The following is a 12,976-nucleotide window of genomic DNA, read 5'->3' on the forward strand; positions in this document are numbered from 1 at the left end:
AGATTGACTTCTTGAGGAGCAAGGGTCTGTGTTTTGCATGTTTGATGCACGGTCGCATTAGCAGTTGCTGGAAACAAAAGCTTCAATGTCAAGAATGCTCTAGACTGCATCCTACAGCACTACACATTGTCCATAAACTTCTGCAAAGAAACAGCCTAAGACGATTGTGAATAGCAGTACCTATTAAGCGCCCTCGTACAAACAACAGAAACCTGGGGTGTCACTGGGGCCTGTAAATAGGACTGCATCCTTTCAATAATTCCGGGATGGGTCAAGGCACAAAAAGGAACCAAGACAGTGACGACTTACTGTCCGGTTTAAAAATGCCCTGACGCCTTTTTTTAGACTGAAATAACTTACTAAAGTTTTCGTTTTGTGCCATTCAGAATGGGAGAGGGAGCCAGGAGGCGAAACAGCCGTCTTGCCAGTTCAATCCCGCACACCCTCTGACTCTCACCCTCCGTTCTGCCTTTTTATTGAAACTAACTCATCAATAACTAATCACCAGAAGACAGAAAAGCATCAACAACTAATCACCAAGAGACAGAAAACATCAATAACTCACGGTATAAAGGTCAGTTTAACTAAAGCATCAATAACTAATCACCAGGGACTCCAGCAGGCAGAAAATCATAACCCAAGGTCAGTTTAACTAAACACATCTTCAGGATACGGTGTCTGTGTGTGTGTGTGTTAAAATAACAAGTAAGTGTCTCTGTGTGTGTTAAACATTAATGAGTGTATAAAAACATGATTATGAATACACAAACTGATTACCTATCCTCAGCCCATCTTACATTTCCCCCCTGTTGTGGATTTAAAAATCATGTCCTTACGGCTTTAAGACAGATCATCATAATGAAATCATACAACAGTGTGATCATCAGTGGAGGAGCGAAAACCTCACATTAGGGAAAAATTCCCCTCCTCCCTTCCGGCGTAGAATGAGATCCTCATAATTTGATGACCATCAGGGAATAAAACTTGTCCCTGGGGTGACTTGGTGGAGGCCCTTGCCTCGTTGTAGGAGAGGACAGCCGTCCTTACCTCCCGGATCTTCGTGTATGGTGTGTGTGTGTGTGCACGTGTGTGGACAGGGGCAAGAAGTCCATGTGTTTTTACGTTTTAGTGTCCAGTTTGAGTTCGTCATTCTCAACATTAATCAGGTTGTAACGGTACATTTGGGCAACAAACCTACGATTAACCATCATCTTTGTCATAAAAATAATGCAACATGAACAGACTAAACATAACAAAATGAAAACTATAATTATCCCTATATATTGTTTTTTTAAATTCTTCATAGTGGTCATAACATCAATAATTGTTTCATTTTTATTAAAAATTTAAATGCAGTAATGTACTCCAATCAAGGCTGATATTCCTTTGTTATGTACGTCATTAATTTCCAAACAATATCTAATCTTTTTGTTCTGTGGCTTCAACATATTTATCATCTCATCAATATTAGCACCACAGAGTACTGAGTTTCGAGATCCTCACAATAGTCGTTCTCAAAATGATATTTTTTTTTATCAATTTAGCTTTGTTAAGGTAAGATATTTTATTGACAATCTAACATTAATATGCAAAGAACATGTACATTAGTACGAAATGTAAAAAAAAATTGTGGTGGGGGGGGGGTGCGAATTGTTTTCTTCTTGGTAGGGGGGGCATGACAGGAAATAATTGAGAACCACTGGTCTAGTCACACACCAGCTCGGGTTCATTCCCTACCAGAGAAATGACATTCCATGTCCCCAGAGCTAGGCGCTTTATGTTGCCGGGGATTGGACTGCCTTTGACTGCCTCCTAGCTCAAAGGAAACCCAAATTCTTTGGTCCCGCCCACTGGTAGTGAGCCGAAGCCCTTGTATTAAATAATAAATAAATACATAAAATAAAAAAATTAATAAATTTAAAAAACGGACCGATCCACTGCTTGGGTTAGTTTGACCCACCTTGAGATCCGTTCCCACTCAGTGACAGTGTCTACAAGCCACTGCCACCAGGCCAGTGAACCGACGTCCAGGCAGTGACAAAAAACGTGATCAAATTACATTGCTCATCATAAGGTGTTTGTGAGACGCTCTTTGTATGTTTCCTCAATTAAGACCTGTTTTCCATTGGTGTATTTGAAAAAAGTGGTGAACCTGTTAAATTCACTACAAAACGTTAAGAAGATGAAAGTAATGTTTGAAGGAATATTATTTTTCTATCGACATGCCGGCGGGCGGGCACAGATAGAGAGTGATAAAGCAGCACCACCCGCGCGGGGCGTGCTGACGAAAAGGCAAGCGCTCCTCCTCTCATCGCGTCCTTATTAAGACAGAAAAAAGACGCTGTTGAATTTGACCTATTCGCAGTTCGAGCAGGTGCTTAACGCTGGAGAATATCACCACTTCGAAGTTCGAACTGCTGTTGAAACGGAGAGGTAAGTGTTTTTCGTTTGTTTTTATTCAAAACATGCCTCGAGTGCATTTGTTCATGGTTAGAGATAGTTGTGTGGAAAACACTATACAAAGTAGCACCATGGATGTGGGCCTACAACACTGGCCTAGCAAACATGTGCTCCTACATCGACATAATTGACGAGCTCCAGTTAAGCATTGAATAATTATAAAACGTCATGGTGCTTTTACTCATTTAAAGAACTAAACCGACGCGTATTTTCATCCGGTGGTCAGGTTTGCATTGAATGTGAGCACGAGGGACGCTAGCTTGTTGCGTTAGCTTTGCGGAGCTAACAGCTTGCACTTTTGTTATAGAACAACAGAATGCAAGTACCATGATAATTTCTGTCATTAATTTTTGTGTAAGACACGATGTTCACTGGTTAATTACATGATTCTTAAAGCAAAGGTTACTGTGAATGCAATTTTGGTAAGATTTTTGTAGTCACACTGCATAAATCTGTCTGTCTGTTGTTTAAACTTCAATATAAACTATTATGGTTGAAATCATTAATTGGGATGGAGGGATTGATATTTTTTTAATTTATAATTTATTTTTCTTACACTGATATTGTTAAAACTCCATTTAGCCTATAGTATTAATAATTCTCAACACAAAACTGTCTTTTTTCTTTATAGAATAAACAATGCCTTCCCTGAGATGCAGGAAGTCCCCAAAGCAGGATACTATTGAACATGCAGTCAAGGGTCTGGACAAGACTGCAGAGTTAGAAGCGAAGTATATAAACTCATTTAAAGGTATGATGTTAACGCTTTTGCTAAGATATATTATTGTTTTCTGATAACCAAGCTGACATCGTTTTTTAAGTGGTTATTTTACATTAAGAGTGTCTTGACCTTTTCTTTTGTCAGTTTCAAGTTATTTCAGTGAGCGTGAAACCTGATGGTAGGAGTTCTATCTAAATTAAGGCTGTACTTGATGACGCCCTCCGGCATTTTTATACCACAATAGACCAGTGAACAAGTCCGATATTGATAGTCTAGTGTAAAGCACGTTATACGTCACAGAGATCACGTGACGCGATCCAATATGACTGTGTATACAGTGTATGTCATTGTTATGAAACTAAATAATCTTAGTTTTTTTTTTACGTAACCAGGTGCCATTGACATTTGTACTTTCAGTCCTAATACATACTGGCTAATGCAATGCTGGAAAATGAATTTTGGCTGGTCTGTTCCTTTAAAATCATAAAGAAGGGCTCTGCTCTATCCCTCACAAGAAGCAATGTTTCAAACCACCCTACATTAGTATAGTGGCCCAAATGAATATGATGACTCCTTATTTGTGTGCTTAAAAATATGACGAAGCTATCTTGATTTCCCTGTTAACTAGGTCGAGGAGTATTTACCAAGGCCCCTTTCAGGAAAGACGACTTTATTCTTTATTATGGAGTACAGAGGAAAATTGATAGATTCTGATAAATCTCAACGCAGGAAGATGGATGGAAGAGGCACTGTCTTTTTGTTTGACTTCCGCCGGCAAGAAAAAACTTGGAGGTGAGGCAAAGATTGAGATGTTATCTTATTTTTGTTTTTATTTAAAAAAATAAACACATACTCATCCCATAAGTGTTTGGGGAAAAATCATTCTCTAAGCAAAAATGTATACCGTATTTTCGCACCCAAAAGACGCGCCGTGTCAAAGGGCGCAACACCTGTTGAGGCCGCTATTTCTGTCTTTGTAACATATACTGGACGCACCGCCTGACAAGACGATAGCACAGCTGCTGTTAGCATAGCATGAACTTGGCAGAGCTGCCCACACTGACACAGCCGATAGCAGCCTACTATGCCCCAATAACATGAGCAATCACCCCATTGTTGCAGCAGACGCCAAGTCTCTATTGACAATAGCTGACAATGGCTCAGGCCAATATTAGGTGCATTGGCAATAGCCTACAAAGCAACGTCAGGGGAGGGACTTGGCTGCTCACCACACTCCTTAGAGTCACGGTTTCAAAAAAAAATAAAAAACTCATCATACAAGCAAACAATGAAACATAGAAATAAGATTAACACAAACATGTATCTCTCATGCCATCAATATACCCAAAAAAAATGAAAATAATACAAAAGCCACTCAGCCTTAGCTAATTCAAGCAATGCATTCTGGGAGCAGAGACCCACAATCCCATAGCTGTTTAGAGAGATTTGCATGGCTGTTTAAAGAGATGTGCTGTTATGCTTTGGACTTTTTGTCTGTTGTCTAAACCTGGGACGTTTCTTGCTTGCAATAACATAAATGATAAGACAGACTAAAACATTGTGGACAGCTGCCCTTTGTCCAGCTTTTTCCAACACCATCACCCAAACATTATAGTCAGATGGTGTATTTGTCACGGTCGATTGTAAGCATGGACAACTCACTCTTTGCCCAGCAGGGTGTGCTAACATGCACTTCCAACAGCTCGTTGATGACAAGGGCTGATGGACGTGAGTGGTACTTTGTCCATTTAATGGACGCATCGACTGACAGGGCGCTTTGTTTGCTTATGACTGCGAAAATACGGTAATTACTTTTATTCATGCGTTGAATCTGTACAAATGAAAATATAGACCATGAAGTCTCAAAGACAAGCTGTTAATAGGGTCTGATTCCAATAGAAATTTCTTGTATGATTTGATTTAGAAGATTTAAAAATTGTGGATTTCCTATTTTTATGTTTTGTGTACACAAGATTGTCTCAAAGATTAATTTCTGACATTGATTGAATAATTGTTTTTTTTTTTTTTAAATCTATTTTAAGTGTTGATGCCGCTCAAGAAGATGGCAGTCTGGGAAGACTGGTTAATGATGACCACATGCACCCCAACTGTAAAATGAAGAAGAAGACAACAGAGGACAGACCACACCTCTGTCTGTTTGCGCTCCGAGACATTGATGTTGGCGAAGAAATAACTTAAGACTATGGACCAGCTGGCCTTGGAGAACACAGGTTTGTAAGATGCATCTTTAAGTACAATAACAGAGCCCACTTGTGGTGTTCTGGTGATGTAGTTTCCAATTAGTTTGGCAATCTAATAAATGTATGTTGAGGTTTCTATGGAAGTTGAACATGCTGACTGACTGGGGGAGTTCTCCATTGTCCACTATCTGTAATTCAAATTTGTGGGTCTGAGTCAAAGTTTGGCTCTTCAGGAACAACGAACTGGTCAGGGAGTGACAGTATTACAAAGTTCTGCGTTACTCTTTTCTGGGCGGTGGCCCTGTTAGGCCATCATATGCCATATAGCAAATATCCCCATTGTGGGACTAATTAAGGACATCTTTATGTTGTGGTTTCCCTACCAGAACCAGCACCAACCCTGTATATTCATGATATAAAACACTGTTTCAATTTGATATTTAGCCTTTCTATACTGTAAAAATAGAAGACCCCAGGCTTTCCTGCGCCCCCTTGCCCAATTGGTGGTGTTCAGGAGACAACCTGGGACTGAAATATCAGTCACAACCAGTGTTGTTTTCGTCACTGATGACTATGACGAAAATACTTCGTTAACGCCCCTTTTTTAATGACGATGACAAGCTAAACGAGGTTCTTTTATGACGAAAACATGACGTGATGTACATGAATTTTTTTCGTTGACGAGACAAAATTGTTAGCATGTGGTTCATAAATTATTTTATGTTGCTTTTAGTGAAATAAAGCCACAACAGTTGCCCAACAAAATGTTTTGCTTCTCTGCTTATTTTGGAGCAGTGAGCATTGATTCCACTGTTGCCACTTTTTTCTGTTTGTAATGAAGAATCCTTTGTAGTCCATCCAAAAGTCTTTGTTATTGGGTGGAAACCTTGAATGCCTTGTTTTAACTCAAATGGACTTAAACCCATCCATCCATCCATCCGTTATCTGTACCGCTTCTCCTCACTAGGGTCGCGGGGGGTGTTGGAGCCGATCCCAGCTGTCTTCGGCAGTAGGCGAGGTACACCCTTGAATTGGTGTCCAGCCAATCGCAGGGCATACATAGACGAACAACCATCCACGCTCACACTCATGCCTAGGGGCAATTACAGTGTCCAAGCAACTTGCCATGCATGTTTTAAGAATATGGGAGGAAACCGAATTACCCAGAGGAAACCCATGCAGGAAGGCCGGAGCCAGAATCGTACCTACGACCTCAATATTGTGAGGCCATCCTGCTAACCAGTTGGGCCACCGTGCCGCTTGGACTAAAACCTTTGTGAATAAATTGACGAAAACTAGGGTAAAACTTTTTTTGCGTTTCCGTCGATTAAAACTGGACTAAAACCCTTTTTTTAGTTTTCGTTGACTAAAACTGGACTAAAACTATAACGAATTGGGATGACTAAATGTGATGTAAACAAATCAGCACTTTGTCCAAATGACTTGGACAAAATCTAAAATGCCTGCCAAAAACAACACTGGTCACAACACGCGTCTACAGAAGATTAATTGGCATGGGCGAAATTAATTAGTTTTATTTCATTCATGAGCTTATGTTTTGTTTTGGGTGGCTAAGGCTTAAAATGTGTAAAAATCTAATCCAACCTCAAATATAATTAATTCAATAAATTTATGATGCTACTAAAACATCGAAGCAGCCTCCTCCAGGCTTTACAGACTCAGAAATGGAGGTATGCGTATCGTGTACTCATCCTGTCGTGTCTCGAGATGTTAAAATTGCAGTTAGATAGACGTGTGCTGATTAGACAAGACTTCTAATATATCTGGTGTCACAGGATATTTGTCAGTGAATGTGTATGTCTGGTTTGAGGCTCACTCAGCTTTTTCTTGTGTTGTGGGGTCCAGTTGAGTTGAATTGCGTGTCAGGTATGTTGGCCATCTGACACCCAACTGTCAGGTTTGTGTTTGTGGGGACCCCGTAGAGCCATTTTTATTGTTGACATAAATCATAGCTAATCATCTTTTCCTTCATTATCATATGAAATACAGTTAGGAGTTGTATGTGCCTTTACTATGTTATAATCTTAGAACCTACCAGCCACTACAGGTGTCCGACAAGAAGACTTTTGGCTGTCCTGTGCTCCATTGCGCCCCTGGTGGCGTTCAAAAGACAACCTGTGACTGAAATATCAGTCACAACATATCTCTACTGAAGATTAATTGTCATGCGCTAAAGTAATTGGTTTTGTTTCATTCGTGAACTTGTTAGTTTTTGTTTTGGGTGGCCAAAGCCTAAAATGTGTAAAATTCTGATCCATTTTCTTTTTTTAATTCATTAAATTAATATTCAACTTGTTCATTAGGATGGAGGACAACCGACAATGACTGAATCGGCTGAGGTTGATGCCACCAGAACATCGAAGCAGCCTTCTCAAGTTTTGACAGACTCTGAAAAGGAGGTATGCGTATCATGTGGTCATCCTGTCGTGTCTTGAGATGTTAAAATTACAGTTAGATAGACCTGTGCTGGTTGGACAAGTTTTCTAATATATCTGGACATAAATCGTAGCTAATAATATTTTCCCTCATCATCATATGATATACAGTTATGCCTAGTATATGTCTTTACTATGTTACAATCTAAGAACCTACCAGCCACTACAGTTCTCTCATTGGGAGACTTAAGCTTTCGTCAGGTTGTCGACTGCTGCATTGCCCTCTTATTGGCTTTAAGTACACAACCTGTAACTGAATTATCTGTCAGAACAGAACCTATGTGTCTACAGCAGGTGATTTGGCATGTGGATTCTTCAGATTTTTAGAAAATAGGTAAAATTGTGATCAAAAGTTTAAAATGTCTAAAATTCTGGTATAGTTTGCAATAGTATATCTATTAAATCATTTCAAAACTTCTTAACAAGGATGGAGAACATTGGCTGTGACCGAATTGGTTGAGGTTTAGATTACCAGGACCATTGAGCAGCCTCCTCGGGATCTACAAATTTAGGAATGAAGATATGCATCCCATGTTACAATCCTGTTATGGCCCGAGGTTTTGAAGTTGCAGTTACATATTGGGCTGGGCGATATGGCTGATAAGTACATAGCGATATAAGTATTTCATATGGGTCCATCGATACACATTGAATTCTTTTTTTATATTATTTTATTTATTATCGTTTTTATTTTCCAATATTTTCACTGCCCTGTTAAAAAAACATTTAATGTAGTTTTCCTCCCGGGAGCTTTTTGTTACGGTCAATTAATTTTGTTATTACATTATTTTGTCATATCATTCATCAATATTTTAGTTTTTTGTTTTTTTTCAAATAGAATTAAGACCTTTTTCTGTGCAGATTCCTCTGGGGATTAAGTATTTAATGGGTTCTCAATTTTCTCTTGGACTCTGATGCAACCCAGTCTCCTCCCTTGGACAAAAAATATGGGCTGAATCTTCCTTGGAATAACGACACAGATTCTGACGAATCATTGTCAAATCCTGCCCCTGAACTTTGCGCCTCAGACCCAGACCATATTACTATCCCAAGGCTCAGGAGGACCAAAAGTATACAGGTAAACAACCCATATAGATTTCAGGGAATCTTACAAGCAAATTGCATATATTTTATTGGTCTCCTGCCTTCTATCCTTTATATTTCGTTGTTGTTGTTTTTTAGATTAAAAAAACAGGCTGACTTTGGAATGGATAAGCATTATTACTCCAACTCAGATGACAGTGGAGATGAATATATTCCGGATACAAGTGAGGCCTCTGATTCAGACGGAAGTGAATCTTTGAAAATTGTGGACCCTCTCTTGAAGTCTAAGAATGCCTTCAGAGATTTTTCTCCCACACCACGAATCTCAAAAGCCACCTCAACGCAGGTTGTTAATCAAGGGCGTTCACCCGTTCGGAGGAGTAGCAGCACTGGTGTGATTCTTGAATTCTATGGCTCTTCAAATATTTGTGCAGTTTAACACAAATCATCCAAAATAGAATTCAAGCACATCTGTGACAGAAATTCAAATTCAGAAGTCAAACAGAGAGAACAAAAAAAAAAATCTAATGCTGCGCTTCTTCCGAAGACATATACTGTAAACATTAAATGTATGTTAGGACAATCTTGAAAAAAGTATTAGAACACCCTTTACTTTTATTTCTTGTTAATTTTATTAACCAAAATATGTCCATTTTTATTACAGATTAATGAATACAAAATTAAAACTCTAATCAGCTACTTTTTAATCGTTATATTTGTATAAACAAATGTTATACATCTGTGTGTTAACTTATACAAGAAATGACGGAAAAGCAAGGGTGGTTTAGTATTTTTTTATCGTATATAGTCTGTATAATATCTTTAACCTATGCTGATGCTGTTTAATACTGATTTAAATAATAATAATAATGTCATAATCTGTTGGTTTTACATGAACAAAACCTTTCAAGCACTTTTTAAAATTCTAAATACTACCTCTTGTCAGTAAGTTGGTTCACAGCACTGCCTTGGAGTGAAAGTGTGTAGTGCTGAGACAGTCGGTATGTGCTGAGTCGTCTGACGTTTGTGTGACTGGTACCCAGGAAGGTAGCAAAACCAGGCAGTGTGTATGTCGTACCCAGGAAGGCAGAGAAACCAAGCAATATGTATGTGGTACCCACGAAGGCAGAGAAACTAAGCAGTGTGTATGTGGTACCCGGGAAGGTAGCAAAACCAGGGAGTGTGCATAGATACAGACCCCAAAAGTGATTAAAACCAAATAAAGTCCCCAGAAGATCATCTGTAGTCAGGTGAAGGACCCTGTACTTTGTTCAACTCATTTACTCCCTTAGACGTACAAAGACGTCTTTTAATGCAATGGCGCCCTCTACCAAAGACGTATAAGTACGTTTCCTGTCTTTTTTACGTCATAGTGTACATAAGGGTCTGATGCAACCTCTGACTGAGAATCAGCCTTGTCCGCATTGTGAATCATGTAAAAATCACCCAGCAGGGGGCAGAGGTGCAAAAGATCCGCCTTGAATCTGCGCCAGAGGTACAAATGGGGGGCGGGATCCTGGGGTAGACTTATAAGTGTGGAGAGCAGCGTGGGTAGCAGCAGCATCGGCAGCACTAGCAGCAGTCGCATTAGTAGCGTTAGCAATGAAATCCTCCAAGCAAATGACGATCGAGGAATGCGTTTTTGTAAAAAAAAGCTTCCTAAAAGCATCAAGGCGATGGAGACGCTTTGGTTGAGAGGATGACGCTTCGTCATCGTCACAACAAACAGGCGTCTAAAGAGGGTGCGCGTGCCTTGCGGCCTGCATCGCCTGCCTTCGGACAATAGCCAAAGCAGCTGAGAGTCCTCACCAGATCCCCCCGAACGAGGAGGTAAGCGCTCGCAAGTTACCATTGAACATGTGGTTTTACCCCTCATGCTTTTATTGTACATATCATGCATCTTGCGGGCAGAAAATGTCGCATAAATGTGCAGTTAGACGCGAGCGTATCTCCTCCCCGACGAGGAAACAACAATACTGAATGGTGTGGTAATCATGCATACTTTCTAAAATTCACAGATTGTGCATCCCGCGGCAAGAAAGTTCCTCCTCGTCTTGTTGGTGTAAAGAAAGGTAAATTATAATATGAAACTTCACACGCCAGCAATAAAATGCAGCAATAAATATATATTTCCAATTGTTTATATTTCTGTAATTTACAGGTTGTGCATCAGGAAGCAGTGGTTCCGGATGGCGTCACACTGGATGGCAACCGAGGAAAATCGACTTTACAGCAACCCCTGGACCACTGAATGCCGCTGCCCATTTGGAGTCTGAGGAGCCAGCTGATTTCCTGCAGCTGTTTCTCACGGATGAGCTTCTGCAGCACATCGCGGATGCCAGCAATCACTTCCCAGACAATTATTTTCACACAAACCCCAGTGGACAAACACAAGCTCGCCTATTTTCCACGGACCAGCAAAGCCAGACCACAACGAAAGTGTCGGGTCTGTTTGCGCAAAGGCAAACGGAGTGAAACAAGAATGTGGTGTGAACTATGTTGTGTGCCCTTGCATCAAGGCAACTGTTTTATTTTATATCACACAAAAAAAAAGTATGTATGACACTGATGTATTTCATTTTTGTACATAGTTCAACAGTTCAGTCGTTTAGTGTTATGTGCAAATAAATTTATTTTATCAAAAACATATTTTTTGTGCTTTTTTTTGTTATTTTATAGAAGGCATGCATTATTTAGATGTTAGAGGTGTCATAAAAGCCATAAATAATAGTGTCAAAGTTCAAATTATGGTCAAAATGCATCAGTTTACAAAAAGCTCATTTTCTCAGTTTTTTCCCCAGGGATTGGAGTTTTCATGAAATTTAGCTATTTTCAAATGCCGATTGTTCAAGAATGGAAAAAGATAGGAACAAACATTTTTTTTCTGTTGAAAGAAGAGAGTCTCATCTTTCTTCGGGTGTGCTCCATGTCTATATAGCATTAGAATACAATATTCTGTGGGCCTTGCAATATTAGTCAAAACCCAGGAAAACTCTGGGATTGAGTGGGTTGCTCCAGTGAAAATGGCTGGTATTTAATGAGTTAAGACTGGTTAGGACATCCGGCTCGCAGTCCCAAGGTGCAGGGTTCGATCCCGGGACCCAGCTTTCCTGTGTGGAGGTTGCATTTGTGAGTGAGTTTGAGCGCAGATGGTTGTTCGTCTTTGCGTGCCCTGCGATTGGCTGGCAACCACTTCAGGGTGTGCCCCGCCTACTGCCCGTTGACAGCTGGGTAGGCTCCAGCACGCTATCCTTGTGAGAATAAGCGGATTGGATATTACATGTATGTGTTTATGCCCTAGGCCAGGCGAGGGCAAACTACGGCCCGGGGGCCACATGCGGCCCGTTAAAAGTTTTAATCCGGGCCGCCGAACTTGAAAAAAATTTAATGAATAAACCTTGTTAATGTTTTATTTTCTAAACACTGTGGTTTTCAAAGACAAATATTATTGTTGGAATGCTTTTATTCACTTTCATATAAAATTAAATGTATTTTTTTTCTCAGATGAGGTGAGGTTTCCAAAACACTCCATCCATCTGCTCCTGGTCCGGCCCCTCTGTCATATTTTAGAACCCATTGTGGTCCTCCAATCAAAAAGTTTGCCCGCCCCTGCCCTAGGCTTTGTGTCTTTGCTTGGTTGACTGTGTAATGAGTGTATGAATGCATTTCTTTCTACCAGACACCTTGGACTTCCCATGGCAGATTAATAATCTATTTTATCTATCCATCAGGGTCACGAATGTCATTTGATGAGTAGAGAATTTAGAGTCTCCAATTAACCTAATATACATGGATTTGCGCATGGAAACCTGAGAAAAAGCCCTTAGTCCTACTTTTCCATCTGAACCACTTTATCCTCACGAGGGTCACAGCCGTGACATCCCAGCTGACTTCAGAAAGTAAGTGGGCGACGACTCATGATCTCTTGGTTGAATAATATTGTTAGGGGCTCAAAATGGCCCTCTACAATAAAATGGCAGAAGAATATTACATACTCTCTGGCAGAAGAATATTGCGTTTTTTTGTTTTGTCCAATTAACTTAAATAAAACTTGGGAAAATTTAATGATTACATGTAAACCAGCTGGTCTTCCC

At 40.0% G+C, this 12,976-nt stretch overlaps 1 long non-coding RNA gene across 1 annotated transcript; it reads left to right on the plus strand.

Moving 5' to 3' along the window:
- Nucleotides 1–7,707: 7,707 nt before the first annotated feature.
- LOC148314961 (uncharacterized) lies at nt 7,708–9,817 on the plus strand. Its single transcript, XR_015841382.1, has 3 exons — nt 7,708–7,802; nt 8,764–8,916; nt 9,021–9,817. It is a non-coding gene; the product is annotated as an uncharacterized LOC148314961 (long non-coding RNA).
- Nucleotides 9,818–12,976: the final 3,159 nt, after the last annotated feature.

This window comes from Idiotropiscis lumnitzeri, unplaced genomic scaffold (genome assembly GCF_059441095.1).
Source record: "Idiotropiscis lumnitzeri isolate Australia: NSW breed Sydney's pygmy pipehorse unplaced genomic scaffold, RoL_Ilum_1.0 HiC_scaffold_176, whole genome shotgun sequence".
NCBI lineage: Eukaryota > Metazoa > Chordata > Actinopteri > Syngnathiformes > Syngnathidae > Idiotropiscis > Idiotropiscis lumnitzeri.